This window comes from Ranitomeya variabilis, chromosome 4 (genome assembly GCF_051348905.1).
Source record: "Ranitomeya variabilis isolate aRanVar5 chromosome 4, aRanVar5.hap1, whole genome shotgun sequence".
Taxonomy (NCBI): Eukaryota; Metazoa; Chordata; class Amphibia; order Anura; family Dendrobatidae; genus Ranitomeya; species Ranitomeya variabilis.
The window spans coordinates 149,637,672-149,660,391 of NC_135235.1; the positions used below are offsets into that span (position 1 = coordinate 149,637,672).

The 22,720-nt window shown below is 47.4% G+C and overlaps 1 protein-coding gene across 4 annotated transcripts in view; it reads left to right on the plus strand.

Moving 5' to 3' along the window:
* Window positions 1-5,812: 5,812 nt before the first annotated feature.
* The window catches only part of BMPR1A (bone morphogenetic protein receptor type 1A), a 149,041-nt gene continuing 132,133 nt past the window's right edge, over window positions 5,813-22,720 (plus strand). For 2 of the 4 annotated variants that reach the window (XM_077259321.1, XM_077259322.1), the window contains exon 1: window positions 5,873-6,030. The gene's annotated coding sequence lies outside the window, so the exon portion shown is untranslated. Of the gene's footprint in view, window positions 6,031-22,720 lie in introns of all 4 variants that reach the window. The other 2 variants (XM_077259325.1, XM_077259324.1) reach the window with 2 other exon arrangements.

A 22,720-nucleotide genomic window follows, 5' to 3' on the forward strand; every position in this document is an offset into this window, starting at 1 on the left:
TAACTTCTGGACGCTGTGTGTTTGACGCTGCGGCTCTACGCAGCGTCAAACAAGCAGCGTTTCCTGAACGTGGAAACATCCCCTTAGGATTTCTGCCCCTAAATAATGGTGCTCTCAGATTACATAGTAAAAACCTGCTCACAGATTCCCTTTAAAGAGGCTACAATACAGCATGAAGCCATCACTAGTAATATCACATCTATAGTACAGATCAATAATTACTTGAATTGATGAGAATTTACAGTGCGCTTCAATTATGTGTATAAAACGTATCACTCCAATCAATTCCGCAAATGGCAACGTTTTGGCTGTGACCGAACCTCTAAGATCTGAGCTGCCAGAACTTGCAGAAAGTAAATGATGAACTGCCCCGAGATAGACTGTCCCTGCGACGCTGGCCACAATCTCTGGGATGAGGACCTGATCTTAGACCACCACTACTCTGTATTCTGGTCTTATACAGATACTACAGCAACACAGGCTGCCGATCACCCGATGAATGAACAAAAGGCTCGTTCATTGAGAGAAATGATCTTTTGGTTTTCCCAAGAGATCATCATTCTCGGCAGCGCATCGTCCTGTGTAAAAAGAACCTGTGCTGCAGAGAAGCTTGGCTGCCTACGCACAGAACCCTGTGTGCTGATTGCTCAGCTATGCACGGTCTGTCTGTGTAAACTGGATATTATTAGAGTTGAGCCCTGCATGTGGTGTGACAGTGACACATGCAGCTGCGGCACCGGACAGCTGATCAGCCGGCGCGCTCCAGGTATCCGGGTTCGCTCTGCAGCTTATTCGGTATAGCTTGGGACCCGATCAAATTCGTTCAACTCTACTTTATTATATGAACGCCGACCACCAAACATGCTGCCGATCAGCGGTCGTCTGACGCCGTACATCGTAAATGCTAAGTCTCGGGAGGCGCTTCCTACAATCTTGTCTAAAGCAGCACTCCTCCATATTTTCATTGCCATGAAGAAACTCGCCAGCATCCTACTGGCTTGTATGGGGCACAGCCTGATTTGATGGTAACCTGTCAGAACATGAATCTGCTTCCCAAAATCTCTGTTACCTGAGACAACGGCCGCTATCGGAGGAATAATCCTACTGTCAGAAGGATGTCAGCAATGGTCAGGGGGCGTCGGCACTGTGTGTTGCTACAAGGACTAGCAGCAGAACCTCTGTGCATGTGTGTCCAGGAGCAGCCCACAGTGTGCCACTGCAAGAATTAGCAGCAGAACCTCTGAGCATGTGTGTCCAGGAGCAGCCCACAGTGTGCCCTACAAGGATTAGCAGCAGAACCTCTGTGCATGTGTGTCCAGGAGCAGCCCACAGTGTGCCACTACAAGGATTAGCAGCAGAACCTCTGTGCATGTGTGTCCAGGAGCAGCCCACAGTGTGCCACTACAAGGATTAGCAGCAGAACCTCTGAGCATGTGTGTCCAGGAGCAGCCCACAGTGTGCCACTACAAGGATTAGCAGCAGAACCTCTGTGCATGTGTGTCCAGGAGCAGCCCACAGTGTGCCACTACAAGGATTAGCAGCAGAACCTCTGTGCATGTGTGTCCAGGAGCAGCCCACAGTGTGCCACTACAAGGATTAGCAGCAGAACCTCTGTGCATGTGTGTCCAGGAGCAGCCCACAGTGTGCCACTACAAGGATTAGCAGCAGAACCTCTGAGCATGTGTGTCCAGGAGCAGCCCACAGTGTGCCACTACAAGGATTAGCAGCAGAACCTCTGTGCATGTGTGTCCAGGAGCAGACCACAGTGTGTTACTACAAGGATAAGCAGCAGAACCTCTGTGCATGTGTGTCCAGGAGCAGCCCACAGTGTGCCACTGCAAGGATTAGCAGCAGAAACTCTGAGCATGTGTGTCCAGGAGCATCCCACAGTGTGCCACTACAAGGATTAGCAGCAGAACCTCTGAGCATGTGTGTCCAGGAGCAGACCACAGTGTGCCACTACAAGGATTAGCAGCAGAACCTCTGAGCATGTGTGTCCAGGAGCAGCCCACAGTGTGCCACTGCAAGGATTAGCAGCAGAACCTCTGAGCGTGTGTCCAGGAGCAGCCCACAGTGTGCCACTACAAGGCCTAGCAGCAGAACCTCTGTGCATGTGTGTCCAGGAGCAGCACACAGTGTGCCACTACAAGGATTAGCAGCAGAACCTCTGTGCATGTGTGTCCAGGAGCAGCACACAGTGTGCCACTACAAGGATTAGCAGCAGAACCTCTGTGCATGTGTGTCCAGGAGCAGCCCACAGTGTGCCACTACAAGGATTAGCAGCAGAACCTCTGAGCATGTGTGTCCAGGAGCAGCCCACAGTGTGCCACTACAAGGCCTAGCAGCAGAACCTCTGTGCATGTGTGTCCAGGAGCAGACCACAGTGTGCCACTACAAGGATTAGCAGCAGAACCTCTGTGCATGTGTGTCCAGGAGCAGCCCACAGTGTGCCACTGCAAGAATTAGCAGCAGAACCTCTGAGCATGTGTGTCCAGGAGCAGCCCACAGTGTGCCACTACAAGGATTAGCAGCAGAACCTCTGTGCATGTGTGTCCAGGAGCAGCCCACAGTGTGCCACTACAAGGATTAGCAGCAGAAACTCTGTGCATGTGTGTCCAGGAGCAGCCCACAGTGTGCCACTACAAGGATTAGCAGCAGAACCTCTGTGCATGTGTGTCTAGGAGCAGACCACAGTGTGCCACTACAAGGATTAGCAGCAGAACCTCTGTGCATGTGTGTCCAGGAGCAGCCCACAGTGTGCCACTACAAGGATTAGCAGCAGAACCTCTGAGCATGTGTGTCCAGGAGCAGCCCACAGTGTGCCACTACAAGGATTAGCAGCAGAACCTCTGTGCATGTGTGTCCAGGAGCAGACCACAGTGTGCCACTACAAGGATTAGCAGCAGAACCTGTGTGCATGTGTGTCTAGGAGCAGACCACAGTGTGCCACTACAAGGATTAGCAGCAGAACCTCTGAGCATGTGTGTCCAGGAGCAGCCCACAGTGTGCCACTGCAAGGATTAGCAGCAGAACCTCTGTGCATGTGTGTCTAGGAGCAGACCACAGTGTGCCACTACAAGGATTAGCAGCAGAACCTCTGAGCATGTGTGTCCAGGAGCAGCCCACAGTGTGTTACTACAAGGATAAGCAGCAGAACCTCTGTGCATGTGTGTCCAGGAGCAGCCCACAGTGTGCCACTGCAAGGATTAGCAGCAGAAACTCTGAGCATGTGTGTCCAGGAGCATCCCACAGTGTGCCACTACAAGGATTAGCAGCAGAACCTCTGAGCATGTGTGTCCAGGAGCAGACCACAGTGTGCCACTACAAGGATTAGCAGCAGAACCTCTGAGCATGTGTGTCCAGGAGCAGCCCACAGTGTGCCACTGCAAGGATTAGCAGCAGAACCTCTGAGCGTGTGTCCAGGAGCAGCCCACAGTGTGCCACTACAAGGCCTAGCAGCAGAACCTCTGTGCATGTGTGTCCAGGAGCAGCACACAGTGTGCCACTACAAGGATTAGCAGCAGAACCTCTGTGCATGTGTGTCCAGGAGCAGCACACAGTGTGCCACTACAAGGATTAGCAGCAGAACCTCTGTGCATGTGTGTCCAGGAGCAGCCCACAGTGTGCCACTACAAGGATTAGCAGCAGAACCTCTGAGCATGTGTGTCCAGGAGCAGCCCACAGTGTGCCACTACAAGGCCTAGCAGCAGAACCTCTGTGCATGTGTGTCCAGGAGCAGCCCACAGTGTGCCACTGCAAGAATTAGCAGCAGAACCTCTAAGCATGTGTGTCCAGGAGCAGCCCACAGTGTGCCACTACAAGGATTAGCAGCAGAACCTCTGTGCATGTGTGTCCAGGAGCAGCCCACAGTGTGCCACTACAAGGATTAGCAGCAGAACCTCTGTGCATGTGTGTCCAGGAGCAGCCCACAGTGTGCCACTACAAGGATTAGCAGCAGAACCTCTGTGCATGTGTGTCTAGGAGCAGACCACAGTGTGCCACTACAAGGATTAGCAGCAGAACCTCTGTGCATGTGTGTCCAGGAGCAGCCCACAGTGTGCCACTACAAGGATTAGCAGCAGAACCTCTGAGCATGTGTGTCCAGGAGCAGCCCACAGTGTGCCACTACAAGGATTAGCAGCAGAACCTCTGTGCATGTGTGTCCAGGAGCAGACCACAGTGTGCCACTACAAGGATTAGCAGCAGAACCTCTGTGCATGTGTGTCTAGGAGCAGACCACAGTGTGCCACTACAAGGATTAGCAGCAGAACCTCTGAGCATGTGTGTCCAGGAGCAGCCCACAGTGTGCCACTGCAAGGATTAGCAGCAGAACCTCTGTGCATGTGTGTCTAGGAGCAGACCACAGTGTGCCACTACAAGGATTAGCAGCAGAACCTCTGAGCATGTGTGTCCAGGAGCAGCCCACAGTGTGTTACTACAAGGATAAGCAGCAGAACCTCTGTGCATGTGTGTCCAGGAGCAGCCCACAGTGTGCCACTGCAAGGATTAGCAGCAGAAACTCTGAGCATGTGTGTCCAGGAGCATCCCACAGTGTGCCACTACAAGGATTAGCAGCAGAACCTCTGAGCATGTGTGTCCAGGAGCAGACCACAGTGTGCCACTACAAGGATTAGCAGCAGAACCTCTGAGCATGTGTGTCCAGGAGCAGCCCACAGTGTGCCACTGCAAGGATTAGCAGCAGAACCTCTGAGCGTGTGTCCAGGAGCAGCCCACAGTGTGCCACTACAAGGCCTAGCAGCAGAACCTCTGTGCATGTGTGTCCAGGAGCAGCACACAGTGTGCCACTACAAGGATTAGCAGCAGAACCTCTGTGCATGTGTGTCCAGGAGCAGCACACAGTGTGCCACTACAAGGATTAGCAGCAGAACCTCTGTGCATGTGTGTCCAGGAGCAGCCCACAGTGTGCCACTACAAGGATTAGCAGCAGAACCTCTGAGCATGTGTGTCCAGGAGCAGCCCACAGTGTGCCACTACAAGGCCTAGCAGCAGAACCTCTGTGCATGTGTGTCCAGGAGCAGCACACAGTGTGCCACTACAAGGATTAGCAGCAGAACCTCTGTGCATGTGTGTCCAGGAGCAGCCCACAGTGTGCCACTACAAGGCCTAGCAGCAGAACCTCTGTGCATGTGTGTCCAGGAGCAGCCCACAGTGTGCCACTACAAGGATTAGCAGCAGAACCTCTGTGCATGTGTGTCCAGGAGCAGCCCACAGTGTGCCACTACAAGGCCTAGCAGCAGAACCTCTGTGCATGTGTGTCCAGGAGCAGCACACAGTGTGTTACTACAATGTCACATTTGATTGATTTCTGTTTTTCACTTAAATAAATAAGCAAGTTTCAAAAATCCTTTTGTTTCTAAGATATTCCACACAGGGAGTGCGGTGGATTTCAATAATACTGATACTAGACCTTACGGTCTGTCTCACCAGCACCCCAATCTAAATTTAGAGTGCAGGCCAAATTATATATATTTATACTACAAGGACTAGCAGCAGAACCTCTGAGCATGTGCGTCCAGGAGCAGCAGAACCTCTGAGCATGTGCGTCCAGGAGCAGCAGAACCTCTGAGCATGTGCGTCCAGGAGCAGCAGAACCTCTGAGCATGTGCGTCCAGGAGCAGCAGACTCTCTGAGCATGTGTGTCCAGGAGCAGCCCACAGTGTGTTACTACAAGGACTAGCAGCAGAACCTCTGAGCATGTGTGTCGTTTCCACCGATCGCGCAGAATCACTTCCGCTCTGCTCCGGACTGGCAGCAGGGGGTTAATCGCGCTCCCTCTGGAGCGTATTGGGACAGCGCTGGTGACGTCATCGCACGCGCGTCTCCGCCCCTGTTTTGCGGTGTTGTGCGTGGCGGGCACGTGCACGGAGCAGCGGGAGCGCGCAGTGAGAGGTGTGAGGGACTGAATAGAGGCAGACGGCGGCGGCTACGAGCGAGAAGTGTGTGGTGTAACGCCGGGGAGGATTTATCGGAGCGGCGGAGAGGACCGAGCATGGAGGCCGGAAGGGTCGGGTGAGCGCTGCGCTGATATACAGGCGCCGGCTAGAAGTTGTGCGTTATCCCGGAGGGATTGTGCGGGGAGGAGGGACCGAGCCTTACCTATGTGCAGGCCTGCGTGCACACAATACAGGCTGCAGGGGAGCAGGGGACTCCGGGCCACCAGAGAGCTTGCGGGCGCCCGGCCAGGCTTCTCTACACGTCCCTTTCAGTTAGTTGTGCTCATGTAGGGGTTAAGCAGCATGTTGCAGTAGGGTCAGCGCACTGTATGGCGGCATTACTGCCGGGCCACTCACGGGACTGGCCGCAGGTGAGGCTGATGGCCAGCCATTAACCCCTTGTAGCCCCGCAGTGTCTGCACCGACGTCTCGCTGAACATTTCTCGGGCACAGATGTTGCTGTGCGGTTCCTCGTTATGTGGCGGACATACTTATGGGGTTTTGCTGTTGAGAACCGCACTGAGTGATAGAACATGAGGGCCACGGCCTGTGTTGTAGCCGGTGGCTCCTGGTGGTGTGGCCGGTGTGGCCATAAGCTCTAATCATTTGTCTATCCATCTTAAGAAAAAAGTCGACTTTTGTGCCCATTCTTTTTCCCACTATGATAGATGCCGACACTTAGTTTAGCGTATAGCGCCGTCATACTCCACAGCACGGTACGGACAGCACGTCCCTTGTGCTGATCAGTGTCAGGACATCTATGTGTTGGGTATCTAGCCATTGGCATGTACCTGGATGATACAAGAGTGAAGCCTGGCGTCCCCCTGGACAGCGCTCTAGACGGCTCTGCCCTATGCAGGTGAACGGGGTGCAGACCCAGCCACTACCTGGTCAGGAGCCGCATTATTCCCGGAGCTCATCCACTGTAGGTGTTAGAGGAAGTTCTAAGGAAATGATTAGATGCCTGTGTAGCATGGAGAGGCTGAGTAACGATAACGTGCAGCATGCTCAGTGTCAGGATTCCGCTCTGTTGCCTGCTCCAGCGATTCACATGACTACAAGTATGCATCTTACATTGCTGGTCAGAAGCCAACTAACAACTTTATTCTCTGAATTGTCCATTAAGAGAAGCTAGTTGACACATGCAGATCACATACCTGCGGTCGTGCGATGACTGCTTGGGCAGACAACACAGCGGAGTCCTGACGGTGAGCCCATAGAGTTCTGCTCAGCCTGACTAAACATGTCATTAAACGATCGCCAATCAACCTGTCTGTAGGCGCTGATTAGGGGTAAATGCCCCTATAGATCTGTTGTCAATCAATGGTTAATTTTCTGGTTTCCCATCTAGAACTTGCATCCCCTGCTCCTTGTATTGGGTTTTTACTAGAGTTGAGCGAATCTGAATTTGCCATATTGGTGCCCTATTTGTGCCAAATTTTTCATGATCGGTTCCGAACTTATTTGGTAATTTCTGCTCCCATTGACTCTGACAATTTGGCTGGGTTCGACGAATATTGCAAAAATAATATTCGCTGCCGATCGTATTCAGACCCGAATCCGAATCTAGTTTTGACCTGAGATTTCTATATATGATTTGAAAAAGATTAGAAAACACCATGAAAACCAAGCATTTTATGCTAATGAAAAAACTGAGTGGCTAAGTTCACACAGGGCGTTTTTTGCAGCGTTTTTAATGCAAATTTTCATCTGCGTTTTACAGTACCAGCAGAGTCTGAGATTTCAGGAATCTCATGCACACAGCTTGTTTTTTTGTCATCAGGATTTTGTGCTTTGCGTGTTTTTTGCATGTCACTTCTGTCTGCGTTTTTCACCCATTGAAATGAATGGCTCAGATATCATCAGGTTTTGCTGCGTTTTTTGTGCCAAAACCTGATTCTATAGAATAGGACTTTTATTTTAACAGTAAACTTTATCAGCATGCCCAAGAGAAAAATCTAGCGTGCCAAAACTGCAGCAAGCAAAACCTGCGAAAAAAAAGCTGAAAAAAAACACTTAGTGTGAACTTACACTGCATTCCCATTAGAGCCACATGTCTACTAGTAGCTGAAGCTTCACAAATAAGGCTACTTTCACACTAGCGTTGGTACGGGTCCGCCGCTGTGCGTCGGGCCAACGCATACTGTGAAATAAAAGCACAACGGAGGCAGTGGATGCAGTTTTTCAACGCATCTGCTGCCCCATTGTGATGTCTGGGGAGGAGGGGGCGGAGTTCTGGCTGCTCATGCGCGGTTGGAAATGGCGGACACGACGTGCCAAAAAACTTTACATGAAATGTTTTTTCGTGCCGACGGTCCGCCAAAACACGACGCATCCGTCGCATGACGGATGCGACGTGTGGCGAACCGTCGCTAATACAAGTGTATGGGAAAAAACGCATCCTGCAAGCACATTTGCAGGATCCGTTTTTTTCACAAAACGACGGATTGCGACGTACGTCACACGACGCTAGTGTGAAAGTAGCCTTAGGGGCGCTGTTTTGTCTGCTAGAAATTGTGCGGTAGTTTAAGGTTTAAGTGATGTTTTTTTCAACTTGCTGCAGAAACATCAAAATATCCATGATGAAAGCCCTTTATTCTTGAATGCTCTGCTCAGCTTTTTTTTTAGTTATATCTGCCTTTGGGGTTCCTTGATGTTAAATAATATCCATCTACTAGTGATCAATCCTAATTATATAGTAATATGCCCTCTCTTGGTTCTGCCTTTTAGTAGTCTGGAAAAGCTCGGTGACAGTGACTATGAAATCGTCACGTACAGTTTCTAAAAAAACAAAACAAACTAACTTGTGCGAAAATATAAAGTTTAATGGTATGTGCACACGTATGTGTGAGGGCTGCGGATTTTTCCTGCGGATTTATCGCGGTTTCTATTGCGGATTCCGCTGCGGGTTTACACCTGCAGTTTTCTATTGGAGCAGGTGTAAACCCGCGTTTCCACGCGTTTTTTTTCCTCAGCATGTGCACTGCGGATTTCGTTTTCCATAGGTTTACATTATACTGTAAACGCATGGGAAACTGCTGCGGATCCGCAGCGTGTGTACATACCCTAACATGCACAATATTAATTGCAGACTTTGCTTTAAAGCAGATTATTTACTAGATTTCACAAGAGAAGCTGAATGCATTATTGAATAGATGCCTAATACCCAATGAGGCTGGTGTACTTACTTTGCAGATCTATGTCAGAATAGCTGTATAATCCTCAAATTGATATAGCATTTTACATGAAAAGAAAAAAAAATCTTGTTATAATAAGTATTATACAGCCGTTCTGACATGGAGTTACAAAGTGAGCATACCAGGCTGGTCAGATATGTGAGATTGTTAATGTATGTATCCTTTTTTGTGAATTCTGGTGATTGATCCACTTTAGGGTATGCGCACACGTCCGGATACCTTGCAGAAATTTCCTGAAGAAAACCGGAAATTTTCTGCAAGAAATCCGCATTTTTTTTTTTTGCGTTTTTTTTTTTTTGCGTTTTTTTCTCGGTTTTTTTAGCATTCTGCAAGCGCAATTAGCTTGCAGAATGCTAAAGTTTTCCAAGCGATCTGTAGCATCGCTTGGAAAACTGACTGACAAGTTGGTCACACTTGTCAAACATACTGTTTGACAAGTGTGACCAACTTTTTACTATAGATGCTGCTTATGCAGCATCTATAGTAAAAGATAGAATGTTTAAAAATTAATAAAAAAAAATTAAAAAATGGTTATACTCACCCTCTGCAGACAGCCAATCTCCTCAGCGGCGTCCGTTCCTATAGATGCCGGTGTGGTTCAGGACCTTCGATGACATCGCGGCTTGTGATTGGTCACGTGAGTCACATGAGCGGTCACGCGACCAATCACAAGAGAGCGACGTCATCACAGGTCCTGAACCACACCATCTATAGGAACGGAAGAGAGAGCATGCACCGGAGAGGCGGGAACACTTCGGGGGCCATCAGAGGGTGAGTATATGACTATTTTTTATTTTAATTCTTTTTTTTAACTATTTATATGGTTCCCAGTCCATGGAGGAGAGTCTCCTCTCCTCCACCCTGGGTACCAACCGCACATAATCTGCTTACTTCCCGCATGGTGGGCACAGCCCCGTGCGGGAAGTAAGCAGATCAATGCACTCCTAGGTGTGCGGAATCCCCGCAATTCCGCATTTTTAATGAACATGTTGCTTTTTTTCCGCGATGCGATTTTTTTGCGGAAAAAAATGCAACATTTGCACAAAAAAATGCGGAATACCCTGTAAATAATAGGAGGCATATGTAAGCGTTTTTTTCGCGTTTTTATAGCGAAAAAACGTGAAAAAAATGCGAAAAATCCTGAACGTGTGCACATGGCCTTAAATATTTGGGAAATACAATAACAATAAAAGATGAATGTGTTTTTTTTAGTTTCCCTGTTAACTTGTATCCTTTCTTATTCAATGATGCAAAACCTCTTTTCCTGGGGTATGCTACTGATAGAAGTATTCCCCTATTGAAAGTGTGGTCATTGTGCTACTTGTGGTGCGGCAGTACTGTACAGGGGGTCAGGCTTGGCTTCCGCCGGCTGATTCCCTGGGATGATGCTCCTGATGGGTTGCTCTCATGTGTTACCAATGATGGCATCTCTGACAGGGGCACAAATTCATCACAGGCTCGCTTGTTGTTGGTGTAATGGCAGGAGCTGTCAGTGATGAATCTGCTTTATTCGTATTGTCCACACAGTATAAGAAATAGAATCTAGTAAGTAGTTGTCTGTGTATTCCTTAGCTATTTTTTTTTTTATGCGTTCATTAGAGGTTCATTCACTATATACTAAATATATCAACCCATAGAGAAAGTGCCGGTGAGTTGCATACAATATACAGGACATTCGTATTAATGGGCAATGGGCATCGGTGGAATACTGGCTTGCATCAGATCTGGTCAGGGCTGGCACTATCCTTAGCTCCCATCAGGTCTATATTCCTTTACACATGTTTGTTCCTGTTGAGACAATGTGGAGTGTTAACATGTGAGCGCACAGTGGGTTAATGAGCACAGATCTTGTCGAACCTCACATGAGTATCATTTAACCACTTTTGGGATATGATCACACTGCGTTTTTTTTCTGGCATTTGAGCTGCTCTGCACCTACAAATACCAGAAAAAGTGCTAACAAAACGCTTAAAAGAATCTTCTTATTCCAGCGATTGGCTGCAGCAGTCCTGTGTATGTTTGGTAGGTCATCGCTGCGGGGCATGGCTACAAAGACTAGTGTGATCACCGGAGTGGTGGTGCGTTAAAATGAGTGCTGATTATTTTATCACACACTTTCTTTGAGAGAGTTTTTTTTTTTTTTTTAATGTAAATCCTTGATGGCCCCTTTTAAATATCCATTGTGGAATCCATTTAAAAAAAACACGAAGTAATGAAAAATAATATATAATGTTTCATAGTGCAAACGTTCTGCTGCACTTTACAAATCCGAATAATACAGGTACCGTATATACTCGAGTATAAGCCGACCCGAGTATAAGCCGACCCTCCTAATTTTGCCACAAAAAACTGGGAAAACGTATTGACTCGAGTATAAGCCTAGGGTGGAAAATGCAGCAGCTACCGGTGAATTTCAAAATTAAAAATAGATGCTCCATACCGTTCATTATGGCCCCATAGATGCTCCACATAAAACTGTGCCACATATAATGCTCTGCACCGTTCATTATGGCCCCATAGATGCTCCACATAAAACTGTGCCACATATAATGCTCTGCACCGTTCATTATGGCCCCATAGATGCTCCACATAAAGCTGTGCCATATATACAATGCTCTGCACCGTTGCCCCATAGATAGCTGTGCCATATATATAATGCTCTGCACCGTTGCCCCATAGCTGTGCCATATATATAGTGCTCTGCACCATTGCCCCATAGCTGTGCCATATCGTGCTCTGCACCGTTGCCCCATAGCTGTGCCATATATATAGTGCTCTGCACCATTGCCCCATAGCTGTGCCATATATATAGTGCTCTGCACCGTTGCCCCATAGCTGTGCCATATATATAATGCTCTGCACCGTTGCCCCATAGCTGTGCCATATATATAATGCTCTGCACCGTTGCCCCATAGCTGTGCCATATATAAAGTGCTCTGCACCGTTGCCCCATAGCTGTGCCATATAGTGCTCTGCACCATTGCCCCATAGCTGTGCCATATAGTGCTCTGCACCGTTGCCCCATAGCTGTGCTATATATAGTGCTCTGCACCATTGCCCCATAGCTGTGCCATATAGTGCTCTGCACCGTTGCCCCATAGCTGTGCTATATATAGTGCTCTGCACCATTGCCCCATAGCTGTGCCATATAGTGCTCTGCACCGTTGCCCCATAGCTGTGCCATATATATAGTGCTCTGCACCATTGCCCCATAGCTGTGCCATATAGTGCTCTGCACCGTTGCCCCATAGCTGTGCCATATATATAGTGCTCTGCACCATTGCCCCATAGCTGTGCCATATAGTGCTCTGCACCGTTGCCCCATAGCTGTGCCATATATATAGTGCTCTGCACCATTGCCCCATAGCTGTGCCATATAGTGTTCTGCACCGTTGCCCCATAGCTATGCCATATATATAATGCTCTGCACCGTTGCCCCATAGCTGTGCCATATATATAATGCTCTGCACCGTTGCCCCATAGCTGTGCCATATATATAGTGCTCTGCACCGTTGCCCCATAGCTGTGCCATATAGTGCTCTGCACCGTTGCCCCATAGCTGTGCCATATAGTGCTCTGCACCGTTGCCCCATAGCTGTGCCATATATATAATGCTCTGCACCATTGCCCCATAGCTGTGCCATATAGTGTTCTGCACCGTTGCCCCATAGCTATGCCATATATATAATGCTCTGCACCGTTGCCCCATAGCTGTGCCATATATATAATGCTCTGCACCATTGCCCCATAGCTGTGCCATATAGTGTTCTGCACCGTTGCCCCATAGCTATGCCATATATATAATGCTCTGCACCGTTGCCCCATAGCTGTGCCATATATATAGTGCTCTGCACCGTTGCCCCATAGCTGTGCCATATATATAGTGCTCTGCACCGTTGCCCCATAGCTGTGCCATATAGTGCTCTGCACCGTTGCCCCATAGCTGTGCCATATAGTGCTCTGCACCGTTGCCCCATAGATACTCCACATAAAGCTGTGCCATTGCTGCTGCTGCTGCTGCAATAAAAAAAAACAACACATACTCACCTCTCTTGCTTGCAGCTCCTCACGTCCCGTCCCGGCGTCTCTCCGCACTGACTGATCAGGCAGAGGGCGGCGCGCACACTATATGCGTCATCGCGCCCTCTGACCTGCACAGTCAGTGCAGAGAGAGAGACGCCGGGAAGACAGAGCGGCGCCCCGGCGTGTGGAACGAGGGAAGGTAAATATGCGATACTTACCTGCTCCCGGCGTCCCGCTCCTTCCCCCAGACAGCTGGTCTTCGGTGCCGCAGCCTCTTCCTCTATCAGCGGTCACCGTTACCGCTTCATTAGAGAAATGAATAGGCGGCTCCGCCCCTATGGGAGGTGGAGCAGCCTATTCATTTCTCTAATGAGCGGTCCCACGTGACCGCTCAGGGGAAGAGGCTGCGGCACCCGGAGACCGTGGGACGGGCAGGGGGAGCGACAGGAACGCCGGAACTAGGTTAGTATATGACAGTCCTCACCCGCCGACCCCACCACCGATCATGACTCGGGTATAAGCCGAGAGGGGCACTTTCAGCCCAAAAATTTGGGCTGAAAATCTCGGCTTATACTCGAGTATATACGGTAATTAAAGTGCAGTGGTGTTCCAGACTTCTGATCTCATGGATGGCTTATGTGCCATGGTTTGTTACTTAACAGTAGGGTTAAATGTCTAACCACCCACTCTCTGTTGGCTGACATTTTCCTTAGGCTGTGGCATTAAAAGAATGTTAGAGGAGGAAAAATCCTGTACAAAGGTAAAAGTTTGACTTTTTTTCCATGTCCACAATATATTTTGTGTACCATGAGATAGATAGCTATATACACCGCTCAAATAATAAAGGGAACACTAAAATCCCACATCCTAGATATCACTGAATGAAATATTCCAGTTGTAAATCTTTACTCATTACATAGTGGAATGTGTTGAGAACAATTAAACCTAAAAATGATCAACGTAAACCACAGGTAATATCCCACGGAGGTTTGGGGTTGGAATGATGCTCAAAATCAAAGTGGAAAATGAAGTTACAGGCTGATCCAACTTCAGTGGAAATGCCTCAAGACAAGGAAATGATGCTCAGTAGTGTGTGTGTGACCTCCACGTGCCTTTATGACCTCCCTACAATGCCTGGGCATGCTCCTGATGAGGCTGCGGATGGTCTACTGAGGGATCTCCTCCCAGACCTGGGCTAAAGCATCCGCCAACACCTGGACAGTCTGGTGCAATGTGACGTTGGTGGATAGTGTGAGATATGATGTCCTAGATGTGTTCAATCAGATTCAGGTCTGGGGAACGGGCGGGCCAGTCCATAGCTTCAATGCCTTCATCTTGCAGGAACTGCTGACACACTCCAGCCACATGAGGTCTGGCATTGTCCTGCATTAGGAGGAACCCAGGGCCAACTGCACCATCATATGATCTCACAATGGGTCTGAGGATCTCATCTCCGTACCTAATGGCAGTCAGGCTTCCTCTGGCGAGCACATGGAGGGCTGTGCGGCTCTCCAAAGAAATGCCACCCCACACCATTACTGACCCACTGCCAAACCGGTCACGATGAAGGATGTTGCAGGCAGCAGATCGCTCTCCACAGCGTCTCCAGACTCTGTCACGTCTGTCACATGTGCTCAGTGTGAACCTGCTTTCATCTGTAAAGAGCACAGGGCGCCAGTTGCGAATTTGCCAATCCTGGTGTTCTGTGGCAAATGCCAAGCGTCCTGCACGGTGTTGGGCTGTGAGCACAACCCCCATCTGTGGACGTCGAGCACTCAGACCAACCTCATGGAGTTGGTTTCTAACCGTTTGTGCAGACACATGCACATTTGTGGCCTGCTGGAGGTCATTTTGCAGGCCCCCTGCAGTGCTCCTCCTGTTTCTCCTTGCACAAAGGCTGAGGTAGCGGTCCTGCTGCTGGGTTGTTGCCCTCCTATGGCCCCCTCCACATCTCCTGGTGTACTGGCCTGTCTGCTGGTAGCGCCTCCAGCCTCTGGACACTATGCTGACAGACACAGCAAACCTTCTTGCCACAGCTCGCATTTATGTGCCACCCTGGATGAGCTGCACTACCTGAGCCACTTGTGTGGGTTGTAGAGTCTGTCTCATGCTACCACAAGTGTGAAAGCACAACCAACATTCAAAAGTGACCAAAACATCAGCCAGAAAGCATTGGTACTGAGATGTGGTCTGTGGTCCCCACCTGCAGAACCACTGCTTTATTGAGTGTGTCTTGATAATTGCCAATAATTTCCATGTTATCTATTTTATTTGCACAACAGCATGTGAAATTGATTGTCAAACAGTGTTGCTTCCTAAAGGTACCTTCACACTGACCAACTTTCCAATGATAACGATAGCGATCCGTGACGTTGCAGCGTCCTGGATAGCGATATCGTTGTGTTTGACACGCAGCAGTGATCTGGATCCTGCTGTGATATCGTTGGTCGGAGCTAGAAGTCCAGAACTTTATTTGGTCGTCAGATCGGCATGTATCGTTGTGTTTGACAGCAAAAGCAACGATGCCAGCAATGTTTTACAATGGTAACCAGGGTAAATATCGGGTTACTAAGCGCAGGGCCGCGCTTAGTAACCCGATATTTACCCTGGTTACCATTGTAAAAGTAAAAAAAAAAACACTACATACTCACCTTCTGATGTGTGTCACGTCCCCCGGCGTCCGCGCTGCTGCTCAGAGCTTCCTGCACAGACTGTGTCAGTGCCGGCCGTAAAGCAGAGCACAGTGGTGACGTCACCGCTCTGCTTTAGGGCCGGCGCTTACACAGTGCAGGGAAGCGGACGCCGGGGGACGCGACAGGCACCGGAATGTAATTATGTAGTGTTTTTTTTTTTTTTTACATTTACACTGGTAACCAGGGTAACCCGATGTTTACCCTGGTTACCCGGGGACTTCGGCATCGTTGGTCGCTGGAGAGCTGTCTGTGTGACAGCTCTCCAGCGACCACACAACGACGAAACAGCGACGCTGCAGCGATCGGCATCGTTGTCTATATCGCTGCAGCGTCGCTTAATGTGACGGTACCTTTAGTGGACAGTTTGATTTCACAGAAGTTTGATTTACTTGGAGTTATATTCTGTTGTTTAAGTGTTCCCTTTATTTTTTTGAGCAGTTTATATATGATTTTCTGCACGTATATTGGGAGATTTCAGTGTGAGCTATTTGCTAGCAGGAAAAGTGGAACATTTCTGCAGTTTTGTCGCTGCTGCAGTCACTACTCTTTGGGTCTGTGTGGTATCTCTTTACTATGTATGTTTACACTATGTGAATCCTGGAGATAATAATGGCTCAGTTTTTGATATACTGTACCTCAGCCTGGTCGTTTTAGATTGATTTATACAGTATAAGACTATTGGCTTCTTCCTTTTTGATTAAATGTTTTCAAATGGATTTAAACATTCTCTGCAAAGAAGATTCCCACCATTTTGTATGTGAGAGATTTGTTTTATGACAGGTCATGTACTTTTTGATACATGTTTTGAGATGGATATTTGATAAGCTCTTGATATGATATATTTTTAATATGCTTCTGTTTATTTGGACCCTTGTTTCTTTTTTCCTTTTCTCCACTATTTTGTAAATAGACATCCTTGATAAAGGCCCAAGAGCCGAAATGTTGGAATATTTTGTCTTGTCCATTTACTTTGCCGGATGTGAATAAAGACTTTCAATCATATGGAAATTTTGCAGCATCTGGGAGTGCGTGAATATTATGTTCCAGTCTCTGCTGCTGCATGATTTGCGGCTGTTAGACAGCTTTAATGCATGTGGGGATTGCGGAACAGGCTATTCCCACATGTGTCCGCAAATCATTCAGCAGCAGAGACTGGAACATAATATTCAAGCATTCCCAGATTCTCGGATAAGACGTTATCTGAGACGTTTGCTCATCACTCATTTTTTTTTTTGCATAAAATACAAAGCAGCTGTCATATTTAACTTGAGGCTATGTTCACACTTTTGTGTTTTTGCTGCAGTTTTTAATGCAAATTTTGTTACTATTTTTTTTTATTGAAATGTAAAAAATTTACAGGGAAAAACAAACCTAGTACAAACTATTTACATTAAACCAATTTTCCTCCCTCATAGATTTATTTTATCTACATTTACTGTATAAACAAAAGCTGAGATTTCATAAATATCATGCACACAATGTTTTTTTTCAAACTGCAGCATGTCACATCTTTCAGCATTTTTTCACCCATAGAAAGCAATGAGTAAGTGCAAAAAAGGCAGATATCAGGTTTTGCTGCGTTTTTTGTGCAAAACCGTTAAGGAAGTTGCATCATGATTTTTTTTTTTTGGGGGGGGCGCTAAACCTTATCAGCATGCACAAGAGACCAACAAAACGCAGCAAAACCTGCTTGTAAGCAACTTCTTTACTGCTTAGAGAGCAGGTTTTGCCTGCAGAAAAAAGCAGTAAAAACACAACATCTGAACTTAACCTTAGAGATCATTTAATCTTCAACTTGCTTAACTGTTCACAATAACAGTAATTTTGAGCAGGGGTGTCCAAACTTTTATATACCACTGTACATTATATTATTGCTGTACACTTCAAATAAAATTTTGTGAAATAAATGCTTTCAACAAAAACGATCATTCACTGGGTAAACATTTAAAGCGTATCCATCATTTAATTTTTCATAAAGTAATAGTACACACAGAATATATTGCAAAGTTTCTTATTCTTACCAGAGAAATCTGCTTTGTTCTCTTCCAGAATTGGTCATTAGCAAAATTCTCAATTCTGAGGTAAAATCTGTATTCAGTGAAAGACCGACTTATGGAATAAAGATTAAAACGACAGTTGCTCTTTTAGGGAACCTGTCACCCTCAAAATCGAAGGTGAGCTAAGCCCACCAACATCAGGCTTATCTACAGCATTCTGGAATGCTGTAGATAAGCCCCCCTATGTATCCTAAAAGATGAGAACAAGAGGTTAGATTATACTTACCCAGGGGCGGTCCCGGTCCTGTTATGGTCCAATAGGTGTCGTGGTCCAGTCCGGGGCCTCCCATCTTCTTACGATGACGTCCTCTTCTTGTCTTCACACTGCGGCTCCGACACAGGCGTACTTTGTCTGCCCTGTTGAGGTCAGAGCAAAGTACTGCAGTGCGCAGGTGCTGGGCCTCTCTGACCTTTCCAGGCGCCTGCGCACTGCAGTACTTTGCTCTGCACTCAACAGGGCAGACAAAGTACGCCTGTGTCGGAGCCGCAGCGTGAATACAAGAAGAGGACGTCAAGTCATCGTAAGAAGATGGGAGGCCCCAGACCGCAACGCCCATCGGATCGGACCGCCCGCCCCGGGTGAGTATAATATAACCTCTTTTTCTCATCTTTCAGGATACATCAAGGGCTTATCTACAGCATTCCAGAATGCTGTAGATAAGCTCGATGTTGGTGGGCTTAGCTCAACTTCCATTTTGGGGGTGACAGGTTCCCTTTAAGAGCGATCATCTTAAGCCACAAATCACAAAACATCGTAGATTGAAATGAAGTCGTCCGTGTCTGACTTCTGATGAAGTTTATACTAAAAAGTTGTGAAGTGATTTTTTTTTCTAGTTCAAGTAGTTCTTAAGGCTTTAAATATTAACAATATAAAGCTTGGTAGACGTAACAGCTTACTTCACATATGAAACCAAAGTATTGGAATGATGGCATGGAAAGTGATTTCTTTCTGATTTTCTACATATTAATGTGGACAGCTATCTGTAAGAGACGTTACCTTCTCATTTTTGCATCAGATCCTTGTTATATAGAAGTTGCTCCATGAAGTGGTAATGCTGTGATTCTTGGGGTACTGTCACACAGTGCAATTTTGATCGCTACGACGGCACGATTCGTGACGTTGCAGCGTCGTATAATTATCGCTCCAGCGTCGTATACTGCGGTCACACGTTGCAATACACTGCGCTGGAGCGATAATTTCATGACGTATTTGCGATGTAGAAGCCGTTGGTTACTGTGCGCACATCGTATACAACCTGTGTCACACGATGCAATCATGCCGCCACAGCGGGACACTAGACGATGAAAGAAAGTTTCAAACGATCTGCTACGACGTACGATTCTCAGCGGGGATCCGGATCGCAGTAGCGTGTCAGACACAACGATATCGTAACGATATCGCTAGAACGTCACGAATCGTGCCGTCGTAGCGATCAAAATTGCACTGTGTGACAGTACCCTTGGAGTTGTGTCCTGGAGCTCAAGATTCAATAGTTGGAGTTGTTTATTTTTTTGACACACATTTGCTTGGAAACTGTCCAGATATCCTTGTACTGAAGGTGCAGTACTAGTCAATAAGTGACCTATTACGGTAGGTTATCCTGTGCAGTTGTGGCCTCCCTTCCTTGTGTCTGCGCAGTGCTATGGTATAGATGTTTAGTTGCAATGCTGGCTGTATTATAGGGAAGCTAATGGTGAGCAGTCCATGATGCAGATAACTTTCTCTTCCTGTCTATGACCTTGAGATTATCAGCAGATGATGTGCCCTTGTTCCCAGAATCATGCAGTTAATATCTTGTCCGCCACTGTAGGTACAGCTAGGGGGATCTATGTGGTAGCAGTCTGCTTACACTGTGCGATGCAGTGCCGAATGACCAGCGACTGGCAACATACCATGCTTGTCTGCCACGGACTGGGTTTAAACACTCACTGCTCGATCTACAATAAATTGTTCAGCGTACATAAGCTGTTGTTCTCGGCAGCACAGGGCCTGTTTACACAGGGAGATGTGCTACTGAGAACAATGATCTTGCGTTCAGAATGAAAGATTATTTCACCCGACTAACAAGCAATTTGCTCATTCTTCAAGTGATGCGGACTACACAATCTGATGTAAAAATATGGCACACAATTTTACAGCTTGTGTAATAGATTTTTTGTTGGCTAGTAACATATGAGCATGGGAACTTTAGTCTGTGTGCACACTTTGCAGCAGTATTTTCTGCAACAAATGGCAGGACAACACTGCATAAAATGCATACGTTTTTGCGTGTGCAGTTTTGATGTGATAACTGCGTTCTTTTCCAATTTATTTGAATTTGTGAAAAACGCTGAAAGAATTGTCATGTTAAAGATTTCAAAATAACACTGGTGGCAAAAATGAAGCGTGTGAACAAGCCCTTATAGTTTGCTAGGTCACTCGTGCTGGCAATGTTTTTGCACCTTGTGAGTCTTTATAATTTTGTAGTTACTTATATTTCAGTAGTTATAATATGAATGTCTCTTATTGGCAATTGAGAGCTGTTGCTACCAGACATTTGGCGCAGTAAGACTACGTGCCCATGTTCCAGAATGTTCCAGAAGTAGCAGTGCTTAGGACGCAGAGTATTTTTGCTGCATTCTATTGGACACAGGTAAATCTGTATAAGTTCATTGAACCGTGCGGATTTACAGAGTTCAAACATTGTATTGCTGACATTTCTGTTGCAGAGACTGGCGTCTCCACAAGACAAATTGACATGCTGCAGCCTTGAAAGACGCGCTGTATGTCAGTCTCCGCGGTTTATCTGCGGGTGCACAGTCGCATAATGGACATGGGGTTTCTATAAATCCCATCCACTTTGCTGTAGCATCTGGCTGCTGCGGGTTTGACGTTGCATACATTCCTGAACGTGGTAACGTATCCTAAAGGGCATGTGCACACCTTGAGTAAAAGTTACACAACATTTCTGCATTTGTTATCACTAAAAACGCAGCTGCAAAAACCCACGTTTTTGCCCTGCTTTTTTTATTGATTTGAGTGAGGTGAATGGTGAAAAACGCAGAGCAAAACACACAGTTGACAATCTGCAGATTATTTTCTGAATAGTATTGAAGTTCCTAAAGGAGAAAAATGTGGCGCTATCTAAAGGTACCGTCACATTAAGCGACGCTGCAGCGATATCGACAACGATGCCGATCGCTGCAGCGTCGCTGTGTGGTCGCTGGAGAGCTGTCACACAGACAGCTCTCCAGCGACCAACGATGCCGAAGTCCCCGGGTAACCAGGGTAAACATCGGGTTACTAAGCGCAGGGACGCGCTTAGTAACCCGATGTTTACCCTGGTTACCAGTGTAAATGTAAAAAAACACCAAACACTACATACTTACATTGCCGTGTCTGTCGCGTCCCTCGCCTTCAGCTTCCCTGCACTGTGTAAGCGCCGGCCCTAAGCACAGCAGTGACGTCACCGCTGTGCTTTGCTTTACGGCCGGCACTGACACATTAATTGCAGGAAGCTCTGAGCAGCAGCGCGGACGCCGGGGGACGTGACAGACATCAGAGGGTGAGTATGTAGTGTTTTTTTTTTTTTTTTACTTTTACAATGGTAACCAGGGTAAATATCGGGTTACTAAGCGCGGCCCTGCGCTTAGTAACCTGATATTTACCCTGGTTACCATTGTAAATGTAAAAAAACACCAAACACTACATACTTACATTGCCGTGTCTGTCGCGTCCCTCGCCTTCAGCTTCCCTGCACTGTGTAAGCGCCGGCCCTAAGCACAGCAGTGACGTCACCGCTGTGCTTTGCTTTACGGCCGGCACTGACACATTCATTGCAGGAAGCTCTGAGCAGCAGCGCGGACGCCGGGGGACGTGACAGACATCAGAGGGTGAGTATGTAGTGTTTTTTTTTTTTTTTTACTTTTACAATGGTAACCAGGGTAAATATCGGGTTACTAAGCGCGGCCCTGCGCTTAGTAACCTGATATTTACCCTGGTTACCATTGTAAAACATTGCTGGCATCATTGCTTTTGCTGTCAAACACGACGATACACTCCGATCTGACGACCAAATAAAGTTCTGGACTTTCAGCAACGACCAGCGATATCACAGCAGGATCCAGATCACTGCTGCGTGTCAAACACAACGATATCGCTATCCAGGACGCTGCAACGTCACGGATCGTTGTCGTTCTCGTTGCAAAGTCGTTTAGTGTGAAGGTACCTTATCTAATTGTAGTAAGAAATAATGGAGAAGGTGAGTATAGGTACCTTCACACTAAACGACTTTGCAACGATAACGATAGCGATCCGTGACGTTGCAGCGTCCTGGATAGCGATATCGTTGTGTTTGACACGCAGCAGTGATCTGGATCCTGCTGTGATATCGCTGGTCGTTGCTAAAAGTCCAGAACTTTATTTGGTCGTCAGATCGGCGTGTATCGTCGTGTTTGACAGCAAAAGCAACGATGCCAGCAATGTTTTACAATGGTAACCAGGGTAAATATCGGGTTACTAAGTTCAGGGCCGCGCTTAGTAACCCGATATTTACCCTGGTTACCATTGTAAATGTAAAAAAAAAACAGTACATACTCACCTTCTGATGTCCGTCAGGTCCCTGGCCGTCTGCTTTCCGCACTGACTGTGAGCGCCGGCCGGCCGTAAAGCACAGCACAGTGGTGACGTCACCGCTGTGCTCTGCTTTTACTTTACGGCCGGCCGGCGCTCACAGTCAGTTACTGGCCACCCTGCAGTCTGTCCTAAGTGGCCAATTTTCTAGGCAAGTATGGTAGCTTGCACGTTCAGACTCTTT